The sequence below is a fragment of the Acomys minous genome (assembly GCF_964271855.1).
Source record: "Acomys minous genome assembly, chromosome: 7".
Taxonomy (NCBI): Eukaryota; Metazoa; Chordata; class Mammalia; order Rodentia; family Muridae; genus Acomys; species Acomys minous.
Window position 1 is genome coordinate 9,137,464 of NC_140488.1, and position 18,748 is coordinate 9,156,211.

General features: G+C 36.9%; 1 long non-coding RNA gene across 1 annotated transcript in view; it reads left to right on the plus strand.

The window, feature by feature from the left end:
* LOC311601350 overlaps nt 1-18,748 on the plus strand; it is a 78,436-nt gene that overhangs the window by 22,690 nt on the left and 36,998 nt on the right. The gene's annotated exons all lie outside the window — the stretch shown is intronic.

Consider the following 18,748-nt stretch of genomic DNA (forward strand, 5'->3'; position numbering starts at 1 on the left):
AGAAAATATTTTTTATCTTCTGCTTTCTTTGTGTGTGGAGATATCACAAGGGAAGCTAGACATGGAAGGAATTAGAAGGGATTGCTGTTGGCATGCATAATTTATAAAACTCCCATAGAATCATTAAAAGTGTTATGTGACAAAATATCTTATACTCATATTATCAAATGGTTAAATGGAGCTAATTAATATATGTACCATTTCATATATTTGTGCTTTTGTTGTGAGAACATTTAAAATGTACACTCTTAGCAGTTTCCAAGTATGCAATATGAATTGCTGATGACCATAGTCATGTTAATGTATAAATTCAAGATCAGCTTTATAACCGTCTTTTAGTCAAAATTATGTGTCCTTTGACCAACATTTTCCAAACTCTTAGCAATGTTCCTCCAAGAATGGAAGTCCATATTTATCAAATTCTTATGGAATATAACAATCTCAAATAAGTTAAAGTTGCAGTGAGTATAAATGTATATAACTGTGGTTGGAGATTTTGATTTAATTGTTCTGGCAAAAAGGCTGATCAGATATTTTCAAGTTGATTCTCATGTATAGTCAACACTGAGAACTGTAAAGTTAAAGTCACTGGTAAAGCAAAAGTAAATGATCCATACTAAGATGATAAGCAGCATGTACTATCCAATTCTTTCATTTTCATTATTCTTATGTAACATACAGGGCAGGGTCCTAGAGAAGTGACAAGCCACTTTGGATGCTTACATAGACAGATGTCTCCACACATGAGCTTTTGACTGTACTTGGGTTATGAAAGGATGAGTCTGGTAGCTGCTTCCACATAGACAATAGTTCACAGTGTTAGCCATCTGAAAGTGTAAATAAAGAATGCTGAATGTTAATTTGCAAAAGGATTTGTTTGGCTGAAATAATTTATTTTTTATGTTTTGCCTTTGCAATATTTGGATGTGTTTATGACAGACAAAACTAGAAACAATACCTGATTTAACTTATGAGGTTTATTTGGATGGTCAAGTGAGTTTGGTTGGTTGAAATGGGAAAATATGGTTCCATCTGAATGCTACAATCTTGACGATTTCTATAAACAAAGTATCCTTGGACACACACACACACACACACACACACACACACAGAGAGAGAGAGAGAGAGAGAGAGAGAGAGAGAGAGAGAGAGAGAGAGAGAGAGAGAGAGAGCTTTTAGTCTCCTGAAAGTTAACCAATGGGCAACTGCTGCGTTCTGGTGTCAAAGCTACAAAGCATAAAATAAAACAACTTGCTAGGCTGACAGAAAAACAACACAGATCCACAGATCTGACAGCATGATTTCTACAAAATTATTCTAAGGATTTGACCTGAAACCATCAGCATCTGAAATAATAGAAGGTCCTTCTAAAAATCATTCCTGGCAGTCCTTTTAAAGGTCTATAATCTTGTTTAGAGCACCTTGCCAATTTACCACAAATTTCCCAGTCAATGAAAATCACTGATAACCAGTGAAAACTGCCTTGATCATCTCAGCAAGAGCTCAGCTCATCAAGATTTGAAATTTCTTAGAGCCAGGTCATTCTGAGATGGCATTTTCCTTTAGTTTGGCTGATGCATATAGCAATTAGAATGTGTGGGAGCTGGAAGAATGCTTAATCTTCTCAAAGAAGATGTGCTGAAAAAATTGCCGTTTCTGGGAACTCAAGAAGTATAGAAATGTGAAAGGACTTGACCTGCATTCTATTTCTGATTTTGTTCATGAGTGTCTCTATATTTGAATTTAGCAGTCTATGGCAAGTTCTTCTGTGCTCTGCCTCCGGTGCATAATGTATTAGAAGTTCAAAGACAAATATGATATGATTTGTTTTAGAAGTTTACAACCCAACATTAAGTGTAAACATACGGGATATATATGTGCACCTATGACCTACCTATGGTAATAGAACTAGAGTCTAGAATCTGATATAATCCTGAATTACTCATCACCATTAAATTCTCCATTTTCTAATTAAGGTTATGACATATAAATTGTGAATCTGTCATTTGATTCAGCATAATGCCTTTAAGATTCATCTAAAGTGTTTCTATACCAGCAGATCATTGATTTTTTTTGTTGTTGATGAAAATTATTCTACCAAATGGTAGTCTCATAATATGATTATTCACTGCCCTGCTTAGTGTTAACTGCCAGCTTGACACAGCCTGAATCATATAAGAATAAAGCCTCAGTTGAGGAATTTTCTATGTCAGATTGGCCTGTAGACATTTCTATGGTGATTGATAAAGTGAGTCACTTGATCAGAGTTAATGCTTTGTAGGAAAGCAACCAGATCTGCCTTCAAGTTCCTGTGTTGAGTTCCTGCCTTGATTTCACTGAGAGATGGAGTGTAATTTGGAATTGCAAGCAGAATAAACCCTTTCCTCCATCAAGTTGCTTTTGGTGGGAATATCCTATCACAGCACCAAAAATGAAATGAGAACATCCAGTAAAAGTGATTTGTATTATTTTTAAATTGGGGGATATTATTAAAAAGCTACTATGAGCATAGATAGGCTTTATATGAATCTATGTTTTAATTGATTTGGAAAAAAAGAGCCAAGCAACGCACATCATGGCCAAGAAAGGTACTACAGGAACCATGGAGGATGCTAATTACTAGCTTACTTATAGGCTCATGTCTAGGTAGCTTTCTAATATAGCCCAATCACCTGTTCAGGGATGGTGCTGCCCACAGTGGGCTCAACCCTCCTATATATATTAATAAATCAATCCTCACAGAAATGTCTACAGGCCAATCTGATCTAGAAAATTCTCAACTGATGTTTTCTTTTCATGTGATTCTAGGCTGTGTCAAATTGACAGTTAACACTAACCAGAGCAGTGAATAAACAGATTATGAGAAATTTCTGTTGGTATGTAGATCATGGGGTTAATGTGTATTTGCCCATTTCCCAGACTGGCATGTAGGCATCTACTTTATTGTAATGGGTTTCTTATATCTCTCCCTCCCTTCCACATCCCTTTTCCTAATATCTTCCAACGCTAAATAGGAGCAGAAGGTTAGTGGGGAGATGTATGTCTCTTTATTATTCCCAGCTCTTTACGGTGGTCAGGTTCTTTGGGAGCAATGCCAGTCTCAATCTTCAGGATATCTAGGAGTCCAGCTAACTAACAAATCAGCAACCAGCAACTATGGCAGCAGGATGAACCAGCAGAAACCTTTTTCCTCCTCAAACCATCTCCTCAAACGTTTTTCTGGAAGCATTCCCTCCTCTAGGCTGTGGTATTTATACCCTCCCAGAGTCCTCAGAATTTGATTATCTCAGCTAGCAAAAAAGACACCCCACACAAGATGATTATACTAAACAGCTGTGGGCAAACTAAGGCAGCTCCAGATCCCACACTTAGGATTAAAACAAATGTAACTGATTTTTTAAAGAAAGCAAAACTTCTACCACAGTGGCATTTAAATTCTAATTAGAAATGTAGAAAAGTCCAGTTGCTTATCTGGAATTCCATATCTTTTTTTGTTCTGTTTTGTTTTGTTTTGAATTTTGGACCTTCACATACATGAGTTATGAACATTCATTTTTGCTTTACTTAGATATTCCTAATAGCTAATGATGCTGAATTTCTTCCCATATGCATTTTTACCAGCTTTTGTAAAGGCTCTTTCATTCTGTGTATGGTCAAAATAATATTTATAAGTCATATTATTTGAAGCATATTCTCCAAATCTTTAGATTGTATTTGCATATTTTATGACATTTTGCATAGCAAAGTATTGTTTTTTGATGAAAATCAATTTATCACAGTTTATCAATCAGCTCATTTGATCATGTCTAAGAACTCCTTGCCTAACTTGAGCTTATACGAAATTTTCTTCAATGTTCATTTTAAAAAATTCAAAGTACTATGCTTTATATACTAGATTGATGATCTATTTACATTTTTATAAAATGCAAGGTTAGGGAGTTTAGATTGTTTGCTTTGCTATTGCATGCTCCAAATTTCTGCATGATTTTTTTGAAAAGAGTAATTTTTGTCTGCCAAAAGTTAATTCACTAGTAATAAATTAGTAATCACAAGTGTGTTCTGGCTTTTCTCAAATACTTCTTTTACTCCCATTTGTACAGTTTTGATTTTTATGCTGTTATTGTGGCAGATTATATCCATTTGTTATAGAATAGTGAACCAGCCTTGCAATTTTAGAGTAAATTCAACCCCTCCCCAATGATCTATATGCTTATCACTACATGAATGTCACACTCTCTATATCAGTGTACATAATATGTTTTAAAATTAGGTAGTTTAAGTCTTCTAAGTTTATTATGTCAAAATTGTTTTGCCTATTCTAGATTTTTCCTTGTAATTTTAGAATAACCTTATCTATATTTAAAAAGATTATGCTGGAATTTTGAATACCAGTTCATGAAATTTGTTGAACACTTTCATGAGAATTGCCATGGTTACTATGTTGCATCTGAATACATAAATGTAGTTGGGCCTTCAGTTATGTTTATAAATATTTTGTGACTTTTCAGTATCCACATGCAGGATGTTTTGCCAGATTTATACCTCAATATATCATTATAAAAAGCCATTGCAATGGTTTTTAAAGTTGGTTACCAAATGTTCAATTACTAGTATGTAGAAATACAGTGGACTTTTATATGTTGACATGTGTCCTGTGACTCTGATGAACTCTTTTATTATTTCCAAGGTTTAATGGAGATTCCCTGGGAGTTTTTATATAAACAGTCATAGCAAGTGAAATAGGAAGATTTTTTTTCACTCTTGTCAGTAAGTCTGCTAGTTTTTTCTTTTTTTCTTCTTTCTGTCCTGAACTAGAGCTTTTACTGTGATGTTGAATATGAGCAGTGAAAGCAGACATTATGATTTCATCCTTGAGACTGAAAGTTTTCAGTCTCTAGCCATTGAATATGATCCTTGCCACAGATTTTTATATATGCCCTTTATTCGTTGAAGACATGCATATCATGGATGTGTACTTCTATCTATATAGTCACAAATGTATTCCTTTATACTGTTAATATGTATTTTTGTAGTAATTTTTATTAAATTTAATTATTTATTTACTTGTTTTGCATCCTGATCACAGCCTCTCAAGATGGTTGTGCTAGATTCCTGTCTGCAAGCAGAACAGAATGTGATAAATAGTGTAGGGGTTTGGCTCTCTCCTATGGGATGGGTCTCAGATGGGGGCAGTCAGTCTCTGCCCCACCTTTATCCCTGCATTTCTTGTAGGTAGGGTATATTTTGGGTCAAAGGCTGTGTGGGTGGGTTGGTGTCCCTTTTGCAACACTGGATATCCAGTCTGGCTAAAGGGTAGCTATTTCAATCTCCATGTCCTCAACTACTAGTAGTCTCAGAGTCACCCCCATATCCTCCCAGGGGTCTATCCTGTCAAGGTCTTCAGCTTGTCACAGTGATACAACTCCCTCCTTTCCCTTCTTTCTCCTTGCCCTCTCACCTCTCATCCCCCCAGCTTTCTATCTTCACCCTCATCCCTCTCCCCACACCCTTTCCTATCCAGATTCCTCCCTCCCTCCACTTCAGATTTCTTTTTCATATCCCCTTCTGAGGGAGATTCAAGCATCCTCTCATGGGCTGTCCTTGTTATTTAGATTTTTGGGTCTGTGGATTGGAGCATGGTTATCCTGTACTTTATGGTTAATATCCACTCTCAAGTGAGTACATACCATGTTTCTCTTTCTGGGTCTGGGCTACCACACTCAAGATGATCTTTTAAAGTTCCATCTATTTGCCTGCAAATTTCAAGATTTCCTTGTTGTTAATAGCTGAGTAGTATTTCATTGTGCAAATATACCACATTTCCTTTATCCATTCTTCAGTTGACAGATACCTGGGTTGTTCTCAGCCACTGGCTATTAAAAATAAAGCTACTATGAATATGGTTGAACAAATGTCCTTGTTGTATAGTGAAGCATTGTTTGCATATATTCCCAAGAGTGGTATGCCTGGGTCCTGAGGTAGAGTTATTCCCAATATCCTGAGAAAGCACTAGATTGATTTCCAGTGCAGTTGTACAAGTTTGCACACCCACCAGCAATGGAAGAGTGTTCACCTTTCTCCACATTCTCCCCAGCATATGCTGTCACTTGAGTTTTTGTTGTTGTTGTTGTTGTTTCATTTTTTAGAATTAATTCATTCATATTACATCTCAATTGTTATCCCATTCCTTGTTTCCTCCCATTCCTGCCTCCCTCCTGATTTTCCCCTACTCCCCTCCTCTATGACTGGGACTGAGGGGGACCTCCTCTCCCTGTATATGCTCATAGGGTATCAAGTCTCTTCTTGGTAGCCTGCTATCCTTCCTCTGAGTGCCACCGGGCCTCCCCACCCAGGGGACTTGGTCAAATATGGGGCACCAGAGCTTGTGTGAAAGTCAGTCCCCACTCTCTACTCAACTGAGGAGAATGTCCTGTCCATTGCATAGATCTGGGTAGGGGTTCAATGTTTATTGCACATATTGTACTTTGTTGGTGCCATATTTTGAGCAGAACCCCTGGGCCCAGATCTGCCCATCATAATGTTCTTGTAGGTTTCTAGGACCCTCTAGATCCTTCTATTTCCCCATTCTCCCATACTTCTCTCACTTAGATTACCAATAGGATGTCCTCCCCTCTGTCCCACTTTCCTGGTAAGTGAACACTTTCATGGGACATGCCTCTTGGGCTCGTGTCCAGATATAAGTGAGTATATAGCATTTGACTCTTTCTGCTTCTGGGTGAACTCACTCATTATGATCATTTCCAGTACAATCTATTTGTCCACAAATTTCGGGAATTCCTTGTTTTTAATAGCTGAGCAGTATTTCATAGTGTAAATGTACCACAGTTTCTTTATCCATTCTTCTACTGAGGGACACTTAGTCTATTTCCATGTTCTGGCTATTATGAATAAAGTCACTGTGAACATGGCTGGGCATATGTCCTTGTTGTGTGCTGGAGCATCTTCTGGGTATATTCCAAGTAATGGAATAGCTGGGTTTTGAGGAAGCCCTATTCCCATTTTTCTGAGATAGCACCAGATAGATTTGTCACCATGCACAAATCAAGTCCAAGTGGATTAAAGACCTCAACATAAAACCAGAGACACTAAATCAGTTAGAAGAAAAAGTGGGGAAGAGCCTGGGACTTATTTGCACAGGAGAAAACTTCCTGGACAAAACATCAACAGCCCAGGCCTTAAAGTCATCAATTAATAAATGAGACCTCATGAGGCTGAGAAGCTTCTGTAAGGCAGGAGACACTGTCAACAGAACAAAGCAACAGCCCACATACTGGGAAAAGATCTTCACCAACCCTTCATCTGACAAAGGTCTAACATCCAAAATATATAAAGAACTCAAGAAATTAAACACCATCAAACCAAATAAGCCAATTGAGAAATGAAATTCAGAACTAAACAGAGAATTCTCAACAGAGGAATGTCAAATGGCTGAGAAACACTTAAAGAAATGTTCAACATCTTTAGTCATCAGAGAACTGCAAAACAAAATGACTCTGAGATTTCATCTTACACCTATCAGAATGGCTAAGATCAAAAACTCAAGCGATACCACATGCTGGCGAGGATGTGGAGAGAGAGGAACACTCCTTCATTGCTGGTAGGAATGCAAACTAGTACAACCACTTTGGAAGTCACTTGAGTTTTCTGATGGGTGTAAGATAGAATCTCAGCATTGTTTTGATTTACATTTCCTGATGACTAATGGTGTTGAACATTTCCTGAAGTGTTTTTCAGCCATTCAGGATACCTCTGTTGAGAATTCTTTGTTTAGCGCTCTACCCCATTTTTTAAAAAGAGGATCATTTTGTTTTGTCATATTTAATTTCTTAAGTTCTTTATATATTTTGGATATTATCCCTTTGTCAGATAGAGGGTTGGTGAATATATTTTCCCAATCATTATGCAGCTGTTTTGTTCTCTCTACGGTTTCCTTTATCTAATAGAAGCCTTTGAATTTCATGATGTCCCATTTATTAATTATTGATTTTAGTGACTGAGCTGTTGGTGTTCAGTTCAAGAAAATTGTCTCCTGTACCAATGCTTTCAAGGTTATTCTGCATTTACTCTTCCCATAGATTGAGTGTCTCTGGTTTTATGTAAAGGTCTTTGATTGATGTGGAGTTGAGTTTTTTGCAGGTTGGTAAATATGAATTTATTTTCATTCTTTTATTTGCAGACATTCATTTAGACCAGCACCATTTGTTGGAGATGCTATCATGTTTCCATTGTTTGTATTTGGCTTCTTTTTTAAAAAATCAACTGTCAGTGGATGAAGGGCTTAATTCTGGGTCTTCTTTCAATTCCATTGATCAACCTGTGTGTTTTTTCTGTGAACACCATGTGAGTTTTTTTATTACTATTGCTTTTTAGCACAGCTTGAAATCAGAAATGGTAATACCCCCAGAAGTTCTTTTATTATGCAGTGCTATTTTAGCTATCCTGCGTTTTTCATTTTCCCACATAAAGTTAATAATTGCTCTTTTAAAAGCTATAAATAATTGTGTTGGAATTTTTATGGGAATTTCATTGAATCTGTAGATTGCTTTTGGTAAGATGGTCATTTTTACTATGTTAGTCCTACTGATTCATGAGCATGGGACCTCTTTCCATCTTCTGATATTGTCTTCAATTTCTTTCTTCAGAGACTTGACGTTCTTGTCATATAGGACGTTTACTTGCTTGGTTAGAGTTACACCAATATATTTTATATTATTTGTGACTATTGTAAAGGGTATCATTTCCTAAATTTTTTTCCTCAGGCCATTTGTCATTTGTTTATTGAAGGGCTACTGATGTGATAGTTTGTAGTTAATTTTCTATCTAGCCACTTTGCTGAAGGTGTTTATCAGCTGTAGGAGTTCTCTGGTAGAATTCTCAGGTTCACTTACGTATAATTATCATATCTGTGAATATCAATATTTGAGTTCTTCCTTTCCAATTAATGTCCTCTTGATTTCTTTTATTGGATTTATTACTCTAGTTAGGACATCAAGTAGTATACTGAAGAAATACAGGGAGAGTAGGTAGCCTTTTCTTTTCCATGATTTTAGTGGAAATGCTTTAAGTTTCTCTCGATTTAATTTGGTGCTGGCTGTAGGCTTGCTATATGTCTGATCTCTCCAAATCTTTTAACCTGAAGACTTGTTGGATTTTGTCAAAGGCTTTTTCAGCATCTAATGAGATGATCATGTATTTTTCTCTTCAGTTTGTTTATATTGTGGATTACATTGATGGATTTTCATACATTGAGGAATCCTTTCATCCCTGGGATGAAGTCTACTTGATCATGGTGGATGATGTTTATAATTTGTTCCTGAATTTGGTTTGTGAGTACTTTTTTGAGGTTTTTTTTGGATCAATTTTCATAAAGGAAATTGGTGTGACATTTTCTTTGTTTCAGGCTTTATGTAATTTAGGTATCAGGGCAACTATGTCCTCATAGAATGACTTTGGTAATGTTCCTTCTGGTTTCCATTTTGTGGAATAATTTGAGGAGTACTTATATTAGCTTTCTTTGAAAGCCTAGTAGAATTCTTTGCTAAAACCATATGGTCATGGATTTTGTTTTGTTGGGAGACTTTCAATGACTGATGCTGTTTCCTTAGGGGTATAGGTCTATTTAAATTGTTTACCTGATCTTGATATACCTTGATAAGCAGTATGTATCAAGAAAACTGTCTGTTTCATTTAGATTTTCCAATTTTGTGGAGTACAGACTTTTGAAGTATGGCCTAATGATGCTTTGGATTACCTCATTGTGTGTTGATATGTCTCCCTTTTCATTTCTAATTTTGTTAATTTGGATACTCTCCCTCTGCCTTTTAATTTGGCTAATGTTTGTCTATCTTGTTGATTTTCTCAAAGAACTAGCTCTTGCTTTTGTTGGTTCTTTGTATTGTTCTCTTTGTTTCTGATTTACTGATTTTAGCCATCTACTCCTCCTGGGTATGTTGTTTCTTTTTGTTCTAGAGGTTCCAGGTGTACTTTTAAATTGTTAATATGAGGTCTCTCCAACTTCTTTATGAAGGCACTTAGTGCTATGAACTTTCCTTAACACTGCTTTCATTGTGTCCCATAAGTTTGGGCATGTTGTATCTTCATTGAATTCTATAAATTCTTTATTTTTTTCCCTGACTCAGTTGTCATTGCATAGAGAGTTGTTCAGTTTCCATTGATTTATGTGCTTTGTGTTGTTTCTGTTGTTGTTGAAGTCCAACTTTAATCCATGGTGGTCACATAAAATACAAAGAATCATTTCAATTTCCTTGTATCTTATGAGGCTTGATTTGCGACCAACTATGTGATCAATTTTGGAGAAGGTTCCCTAAGGTGCTGAGAATAAGGTATACTCTTTTGTTTTTGGGTGGAGCATTCTGTAGATACTGGTTAGGTCTGTTGATTCATAACATCAGTTAGTTTATTTCTCTGTTTAGTGTCTGTCTCGATGACCTGTCCATTGGTGAGAGAGGGGTGTTGAAGTCTCTTACTGTTAATGTATGGGGTTAAATGAATGATTTAAGCTTCAGTAATGTTTCTTTTGTGAATGTGGATGCCCTTGCATTTGGGGCATATATGTTCAGAATTGATATGTCATCTTGGAGAATTTTTCCTTTCATGAATATCAATTATCCTTCTCTGTCTCTTTGGATTAAGTTTGTTTGGAAGTCTATTTCATTAAATAGTAGAATGGATATTCCAGATTCCTTATTAGTTCTATTTGCTTAGAAAACCTTTTTTCTAGCCCTTTACTCTAAGGTAATGTCTATCTTTGTTCCTGAGGTGTGTTTCTTTTATTCAACAGAATAATATATCCTCTTTTTCCTTCTATTCTGTTAGCCTGAGTCTTTTTATTGAGGAATTGAGTCCATTGTTGTTGAGAGATATTAATGAATAGTGATTGTTAATCCTGATATTTTGATGTTGGTGCTGTTAGTCTGCATGTGCTTCACTTATTTGTTTTTGTGCATGTGTATTTGTTTATCTTGTGTGTTTTCTTTGGTGCAATTAACCTCTTTTCTTGGAGCTCTTCTTTTAGTATCTTTTCTAGGGCTGGATTTGTGGAAAGATGTTTAAATTTGATTTTGTCATGGAATATCCTGTTTTCTCCATCTAGAATGATTGAAAGTTTTGCTGGGTATAGTAGCCTGGGCTTGCATCTATCTTCTCTTAGAGACTGCAAGACATCTGCCCAGACCCTTTTGGATTTTAAAGTCTCTGTTGAGATGTCTGGTGTAATTCTAATATGACTGCCTTTATATGTTACTTGGACTTTTTATTTTCTTCCCTTATGGCTTTTTATATTCTTCCTTTGTTCTGTAAATATAGTGTTTTGATTATTATGTAGTCATAAGATTTCCTTTTTTGGTCTAATCTATTTGGTATTCTATAAGCTTCTTGTACATTTACAGGCTGTGTTAAGGCTTGCTGTAGTTCTGGTGGTACGATATTGCCCTGGCTCTTGTCGATTGTGTTTTTATGCTGAACTTTAGCCATCTGGTTATCTCAGGTGTTGGTAGGCCTCTGGTAATGCAGGTAAGGTTTTTGGCCAGAAAATGGAGCGCTGGTGGCCCCTGATGGCAGCAGGCCTTTAGTAGTTCCTAATGGCAGCAGGCCTCTGGGAATGCAGGTATGGCAGTCTGTCCCAGGAGACAACAGGCCTCTGGGGATGCATGCTGATCCATGATCTAGGAATACCAAGATAGTTTTGAATAATAACAAATTAATAATTATCTTTTGTGCTTTGAAAACTAGTAATTACCATTAAAATTTACTATTTATCAAAGATCTGACATTATATTATTTTATGTACTTTATATCATTTCATCATACAAATATTCTTACAAAGTAAATTCTATTATCTATATTTTATCAAATAATACAATTACCATTAGGAATAATATATTAAGAAGTGAGACAATAACACATAAGGTTTGTTAAATATGTACTTCATTTCAATATTCTAAGAATACTACCTTATTTCATTATTTGGATTCTCTACAAAATCATTGTCACTATCCTTTTTTTCCCCAATGGGTGTCTTAAATTTTTCAATTGATATGGATGAGGTCACACAAATAGTTAAAAGGAGCTATGTAACTTAAATCCAGGTAGTAAACATCATGGCCCAGATCCTTATCTTTATGATCTCTGGTGTGATGTCAAGAAGGAAGAAACACAGTCCTCCATTGCTAGCAGGAGTACAAACTGGTACAACCACTTTGGAAATCAATCTGGTACTTTCTCAGAAAACTAGGAATAGTTCTACCTCAAGACCCAGCTATACCGCTCCTGTGCATATACCCAAAAGATGGTCTACCATAGCACAAGGACATTTGCTCAACTATGTTTGTAGTGTCTTTATTCATAATAGCCAGCATCTGGAAACAGCTTAGATGTGGTACGTTTACAGTAGGGAATACTACTCAGACATTAAAAACAAGGAAATGGTGAATTTGCTGGCTATTAAATGGAAATAGAAAAGATCATTCTGAGTATGGTAACCCAGACCCAAAGAAGATAAGTAACAAGGAGGACCCAAATGGGGGATGATTAAACTCATTCAGAAGGGGAAATAAAATAGAACGATGTAGTGGTTGAAGATAGGGAACAAGGTAGGTGAGGAAGTGAAGAGAGAAATAAGGCTTGAGACCACACTTGGGGAGAGTAGGAGCAGGAGGACAGAAGCCCTGAAGAGAAAAGAGAAATTGTTGGTGGGGTATCTCTGAGATAATCTGGAGACCTAAGTCAGAATAGGCCACTGGGAGGATATGAGGGGAACTATATCTTAGACTCTTACAAGCAGGGGTCATGGAGACTGAAGAGGACACTCTCTAATGAGACAAGATTCCTCATAGAGCGGGTAGAACACCATACTAACCCACCCACAGAAACTGTAATACAAAACTCACCCTGGCTACAAGACATGCAGTGATAAAGATAGAGAAGAAAACAGAGATTGAGGGTATGTCCAATGAATGCCTGCTCATCCCGAGACTCACCCCATCAAATAGAGCCAATCCATGACACTATTAAGTATATTCTGCTATGATTTCAAACAGGATCCCAGTAGATTTGTCCTCTGAGAACGCAGAAGTGGTTCAAAACAGATGCTGAGACTCTCAGCCAGACATGGGCAAAGCATAGGGAGATTAGGATAAAAGGGCCTAGAGGTGACAAGAGCTCCATGAAAAGACCAACAGAACCAATTAACCAGAGCCCAGAGGGGCTTGCTGAGACTGAAGCACCATGCATAGACTGGACCTAAGTCCCCTACATAGATGGAGCAGATTGACAGCTCAAACTTCATGTGGGTCCTCTAGTAAGGGGAGTGAGGGATGTCACTGACATGGACTCTGTTGACTGTTTTATAATCACTTTCCCAGTTTTTTGAGATAATGCCAGATAGATTTCCAAAGTGATTGTACTAGTTTGCATTTCTGCCAGCAATGAAGGAGTGTTCCTTTTCCTCCACATCTTTACCAGCATGTTGTGTCACTTGAATTTTTTATCTTAACCATTCTGATGGGTGTAAGATGGAATCTCAGAGTCATTTTGATTTGCATTTCTCTGATGACTAAAGACGTTGAGCATTTCTTTAAGTGTTTCTCAGCCATTAGATATTCCTCTGTTGAGAATTCTCTGTTCTCAAGACCCAACTATCCCACTTCTTGGAATATACTCAAAATTTGCTCCTCCGCACAAGGACATATGCCCAATGATGTTCATAGCAGCCTTATTCATAATAGCCAAAACCTGGAAACAGACTAAATGTCTCTCAGTTGAAGAATGGATAAAGAAAATGTGGTACATTTACACCATGGAATACTACTCAGCTATTAAAAACAAGGGAATCTTGAAATTTTTGGACAAATGAGTGGAACTAGAAATTATCATACTGAGTGAATTAACCCAGAAACAGAAATACTCACATGGTATATGCTCACTTATAATTGGGCACTAGCTCAAAATGCATGTCCCATGAAAGTCTTTACTTACCAGGAGATTGGGATATATGTGAGGAAATCCCACTGGGACTCTAGGTAAGACAAATATAGAAGAATGGGGAAATAGAAGGACCCAGCAGGTTCTAGAAACCTACAAGAACATGATGATGGGTGGGTCTGCTCAAGCTATTGCACTATCCAAGGACAATAGAAGTAGCAAACATCAAACCTCTATTCTGATCTAGCCAATGGACAGGACATTCCCCACAGTTATGTGGAGACCACGCACTGACTTAGACATGAAAACTCTGGTGCCCCATATTTGACCACCTCGCCTTGGTGGGGAGGCCTGGTGGCACTCAAAAAAAGAATAAGGAGGCTACTAAGATGAGACTTGATAGCCCATGACAATATAGTGGGGGAGAAGGTCCCCATTGGTCATAGACCTAGGGGAAGGGAAACGGGTGAAAGTGGGAGGAATGGGAGGATATAAGTGATGGGATAACAATTGAGTTGTAATCTGAATAAATTAATAAAATAAAATAATAAAAAACCACTTTCCCATGATGGTACTGCCCTGCAAGGTCACAGGGGCAGAGGATGTGGTCAGTTCTGATGTGACTTAATGAGCTGGGGTGGATGGCAAGGGGATTTCTCCTTTTTCTGAGCGATAAAGGAGGGTGTATGGATGAAAGTAAATGAGAGGAGAAGAGAGAGAGCGACATGACCAGGATATAAAGTGAATAAATAAATAAAATAAAAAATAAGGAATAAACAAGAGTGATTGACCCATTACTGAGTTTCTTGCCTGTTACTGTGGTAGATAAAGTGGGAGAGGAACAAATGTGGAGCACTTAAAACTCTGGAGCCCTGATTCACCTTTGGAAGATTTAAGATACTTGTGAGACATCCAGAGGGGGATGGAAAGAGAACAGTTTTGATGTAAGTCTGTAACTCAGTGGCAAGTTCCAGATGATAATAGCAATTTGGAAACCATGAGCATGAGTTGGTGTTTAAAGCAGTGGGGATGAATGTTATCTCAGCCTCTGGTGTATCTTTGGTATGCACAGATGTGCTGTAGATAAAGCCTGACTGGAGGAAGAATACATCCCAAATGTAAGAGTGAAGCTGCCTCTTGAGACAAGCTTAGGCCAGCCTGCTGCAGGTGATGCTCTAGCTAGCTCCATGCTGAGTTAGTTATAGATCCTGTCTGTCAACACTGAAAACTACCTCCCCCATATTCCTAGTTTACTCTTGGGACTTGTGGTCTGAGTTATCTCCATCATAGTTCCTGTTAAAAGTCCACAGGAAGCCGTTGATATTAAAGAGTGCCAATGTCAGGGAATTCTACTTTTTCAAAGCCTTTTCTCTGTTTTATACCAGAGCACTAGGGAGCTACAGACCTGGTCTTTATCATTCTGTTCTCAGTGGAACTGTTTTCCCAGAACTGTAGTTTAACATTACATTTGGCTTTTCCTGAGTGTCTTTGTAATAGGCACCATATGTGGAATATCAGAACATTTCTTAAGTAATATTCTTGTTAAGTATACTATCCATCCATTATTGATATAAATAGATTTTTTTTTTTGGTTTTTCGAGACAGTGTTTCTCTGTGTACCCTTGGCTGTCCTAGACTCACTATGTAGACCAGGCTGGCCTCGAACTCATGATGATCCACTCACCTCTGCCTTCCAAGTGCTGGGATTAAAGGAATGTGCCATGATGCCCAGTTCATAAATAGAAATTTTATTTAGAGTTCTGAAATGAGAAACAGGTCATTTCTCTTGATAGAACAGTTGTCTTGCATTCGTGATATGATGAACTTCATCTAGGCCATTACCTGTCTGTCCTTGCTTTGGCCTTTAGGAACTACAGAGTGATATCATGTTTATTTTTAGCTTTCTCATTGTCTAGGGCAAGAGTCATAAAGTGAAGCTCAAGCATCACCTACAGATGAGTTGTTTTCAACCAGTGTGGTTTAAAAATTCTCCTGTGGATTTTGGGGATATAAATTGATTCACACATTTGTGTTACCTACATGACTTCTTAGCTATCTTAGTGTAGTATGTTTGACTCAGGTCTTTTCATAGAATTATCTTTCCTCCTCTTAACTCCTTAATAATACTGAACCTTCTATTTTCTCTCTTTTTACAAAAATTTTGTTTTTTCTTCTATTTGTATTCAAATATTACATTCAAACTTCATGAAGTTCTTCTGGAGGAGTAGATGTTATGTGATGACATGAAATATTTATAGTCTCTCCACATACTTTTGTAAACTAATTATGTTTAGAGTGACTATTTCTATCATGTTATCAAGTGAAATTGTGTTGAAATTCATATTAATACTCAGCCAGAAAACATCTGTATTGTTCAAGATTATCCAAGCATGAGATATTGGAGCCCTTTTTTTTGTCCCTAGAGGATGACAATGAAGAGAGTGGAGCATGGTTCAGCATGAAGGATTCTATCATGAAGCTGGAAGTTGAAGGTTAGGATTGGTGAATAGCTGGAGGAAGACACTATGCCTTCCAAAATGTTAAGTTATCCATAAATTTTGATGAGCACCACTTCATGGTAGACCACCTCATGTTTCCCCTGTGTTTTTTATAACTGTCCTCAATGCTTATCTGTATAGCTGGATTGGCTTATCTGTATGCTACCAATTTGTGAAAAAAAATATACTTTACTTTAAAAGGCAAGGGAAAAGAAGAATACTGTCAAATTAGGGAATTTTTAAGTGTAGATATCAAAAAGCCTCTGAATTAGTAGCATAAAGGAAGGAATTAGAATGATTTGTGAGTCATTGATTTCTTTTCTTTCTAGTTACAGGAATTAGCGCTGGATATTATTATAACATGTACCCCACCTACTTCATAAATGCCTTTGAAGTGTCCAGGTCCAAATATTTCTGTGTTGTTAGATAATTTTTATGGCATATGTTCTAACTATCTCAAAATTTCTGCCCACATTCTGGCTGGATGCCTTAAATGATAAAGGCGCCATACCTCTAGAAGAATATGTTTCATTGTTAAACGTCTCTATATATTATTTCTTCTATCCAATTAAGACCTGCATTATGTAGTGCAAAGATGTCTGGACATTGTACAGAATAGTTGTGAAGTGAATAATCAGTTTCCCTACACATGATCTTGGAGAAATCAGGTTTTCTTTCTGAGCCTCTATCCTGCCAGTTGTGAGAAAAGTGATTAGCTTGTTTTCTTCATAGCTTATCCTACTTCATGGATGGTCTCTAGGATTAACTGAGATTATGTATGAACACTATAGTCTGTTTTATAGCACATAGAAGGAGATCAACAATACTCAGTTTAAATGCTTTAAATGTAGATATTACTATTCCTTTGGGAGTCTAGAGACTAAATTGTGTCGCTTCATGATATTTGATAAAGTAACTGAAAAACTGTGTCTGTCAAAAGCTATTACCACACCAGCTAAAAGCACGGCCGCCTCACGGTTTACTCATGCTGTGAGTTGAAAATCTTTTTTCTGATTATGATTCTCTGTATTTACTTTATTTTGGAAAAGCAACCCTAAAAGTGTACTTCCCAGTCAGGGGTCTCCATGCTCCATGCATATCCACCAGCTATAGTTATTTAGCCCTACTTGGGAGCCATCCATTCTACTGAGCCCTCATTGCCTTGTTGAAAACCTCTTCAGCTGTCTGATGTCTTGATGGCAAAAATGATGTCCTGACTTCTCCAGAGACAGACCACTTGCCAACATATTTTTAATTTTAAAACTTCAATTACCCTCTAGTGTCTCTTTATGATAACCATCACTTTCTGCTAATTTCTTGATTATTCTGCCTAAGCAGTGGTTGAAGCCAATCTTCTCCTGAACTCCCCATTTTCATACTCCTTAACTGTAATTAGCTTTTATCAGACTCCAGATAATTCTCCTCATAATCCAGATTTTAAATTACAGACTTACTGGAAAATGGAGCAGCCATTGTTCTAAACAGCCCAGGATGGAAGTCTTGTGTAGATGTGCTATTCACCAATGGAAATTCAGCTGTTTTACACTGCTCAGTCACATGTTGCTTGGAAAACCCAATTTTTCTAAGAGAATGAAGATCACACCTATCTCAACTACCTCAGATTTTCTGTGGCATCAAAAAACAAACTCATGGATAAAGAAATTATTTGAAAACTACAAATTCTGTATTTATGCCAGGCTTGCACAGCCACTATTTCTTTTTACCATTGTTTATTTGTTTGTTTTTTGAGACAGGGTTTCTCTGTTTAGCCTTGTCTGTCCTGAACTCACAGTGATCCTCCAGCCTCTGCCTCCCCAGTGCTGGGATTAAAGGCGCGCACCACCATGCTCAGCTTTTCACCATTGTTATTAACAATGGTATATTTTACTAAGTATACAAAAGCATGAATTTTATTTATTTATTTATTTTTATATTTTTAAGCATGAGTTTTATATGCAATATTCATATACATACATTGTACTTTCTCCTCCTTTCTGGATTATATACTATATATCTAGACTCTTTACATAATAGAGTGTTTTTCACTCATATCCTTCCCTATTCTTTCTTATTTTTTAGGTCTATAACTCCTCCATAGTTTCTTTTATATTTTTATATTTTAGAGAAAGCATGACATTTGTCTTTTTGAGCCTGATGTGTTTTCACTGACACTAACTCCTGCCTCAGATGGGATGGTTGTAAACATGACTATACTTTTTGACATAAAATTAACCAGTATCCCTAAACTCCAGCCTTGATCTCCGAAGATCTAGATATGCCTCAGAATC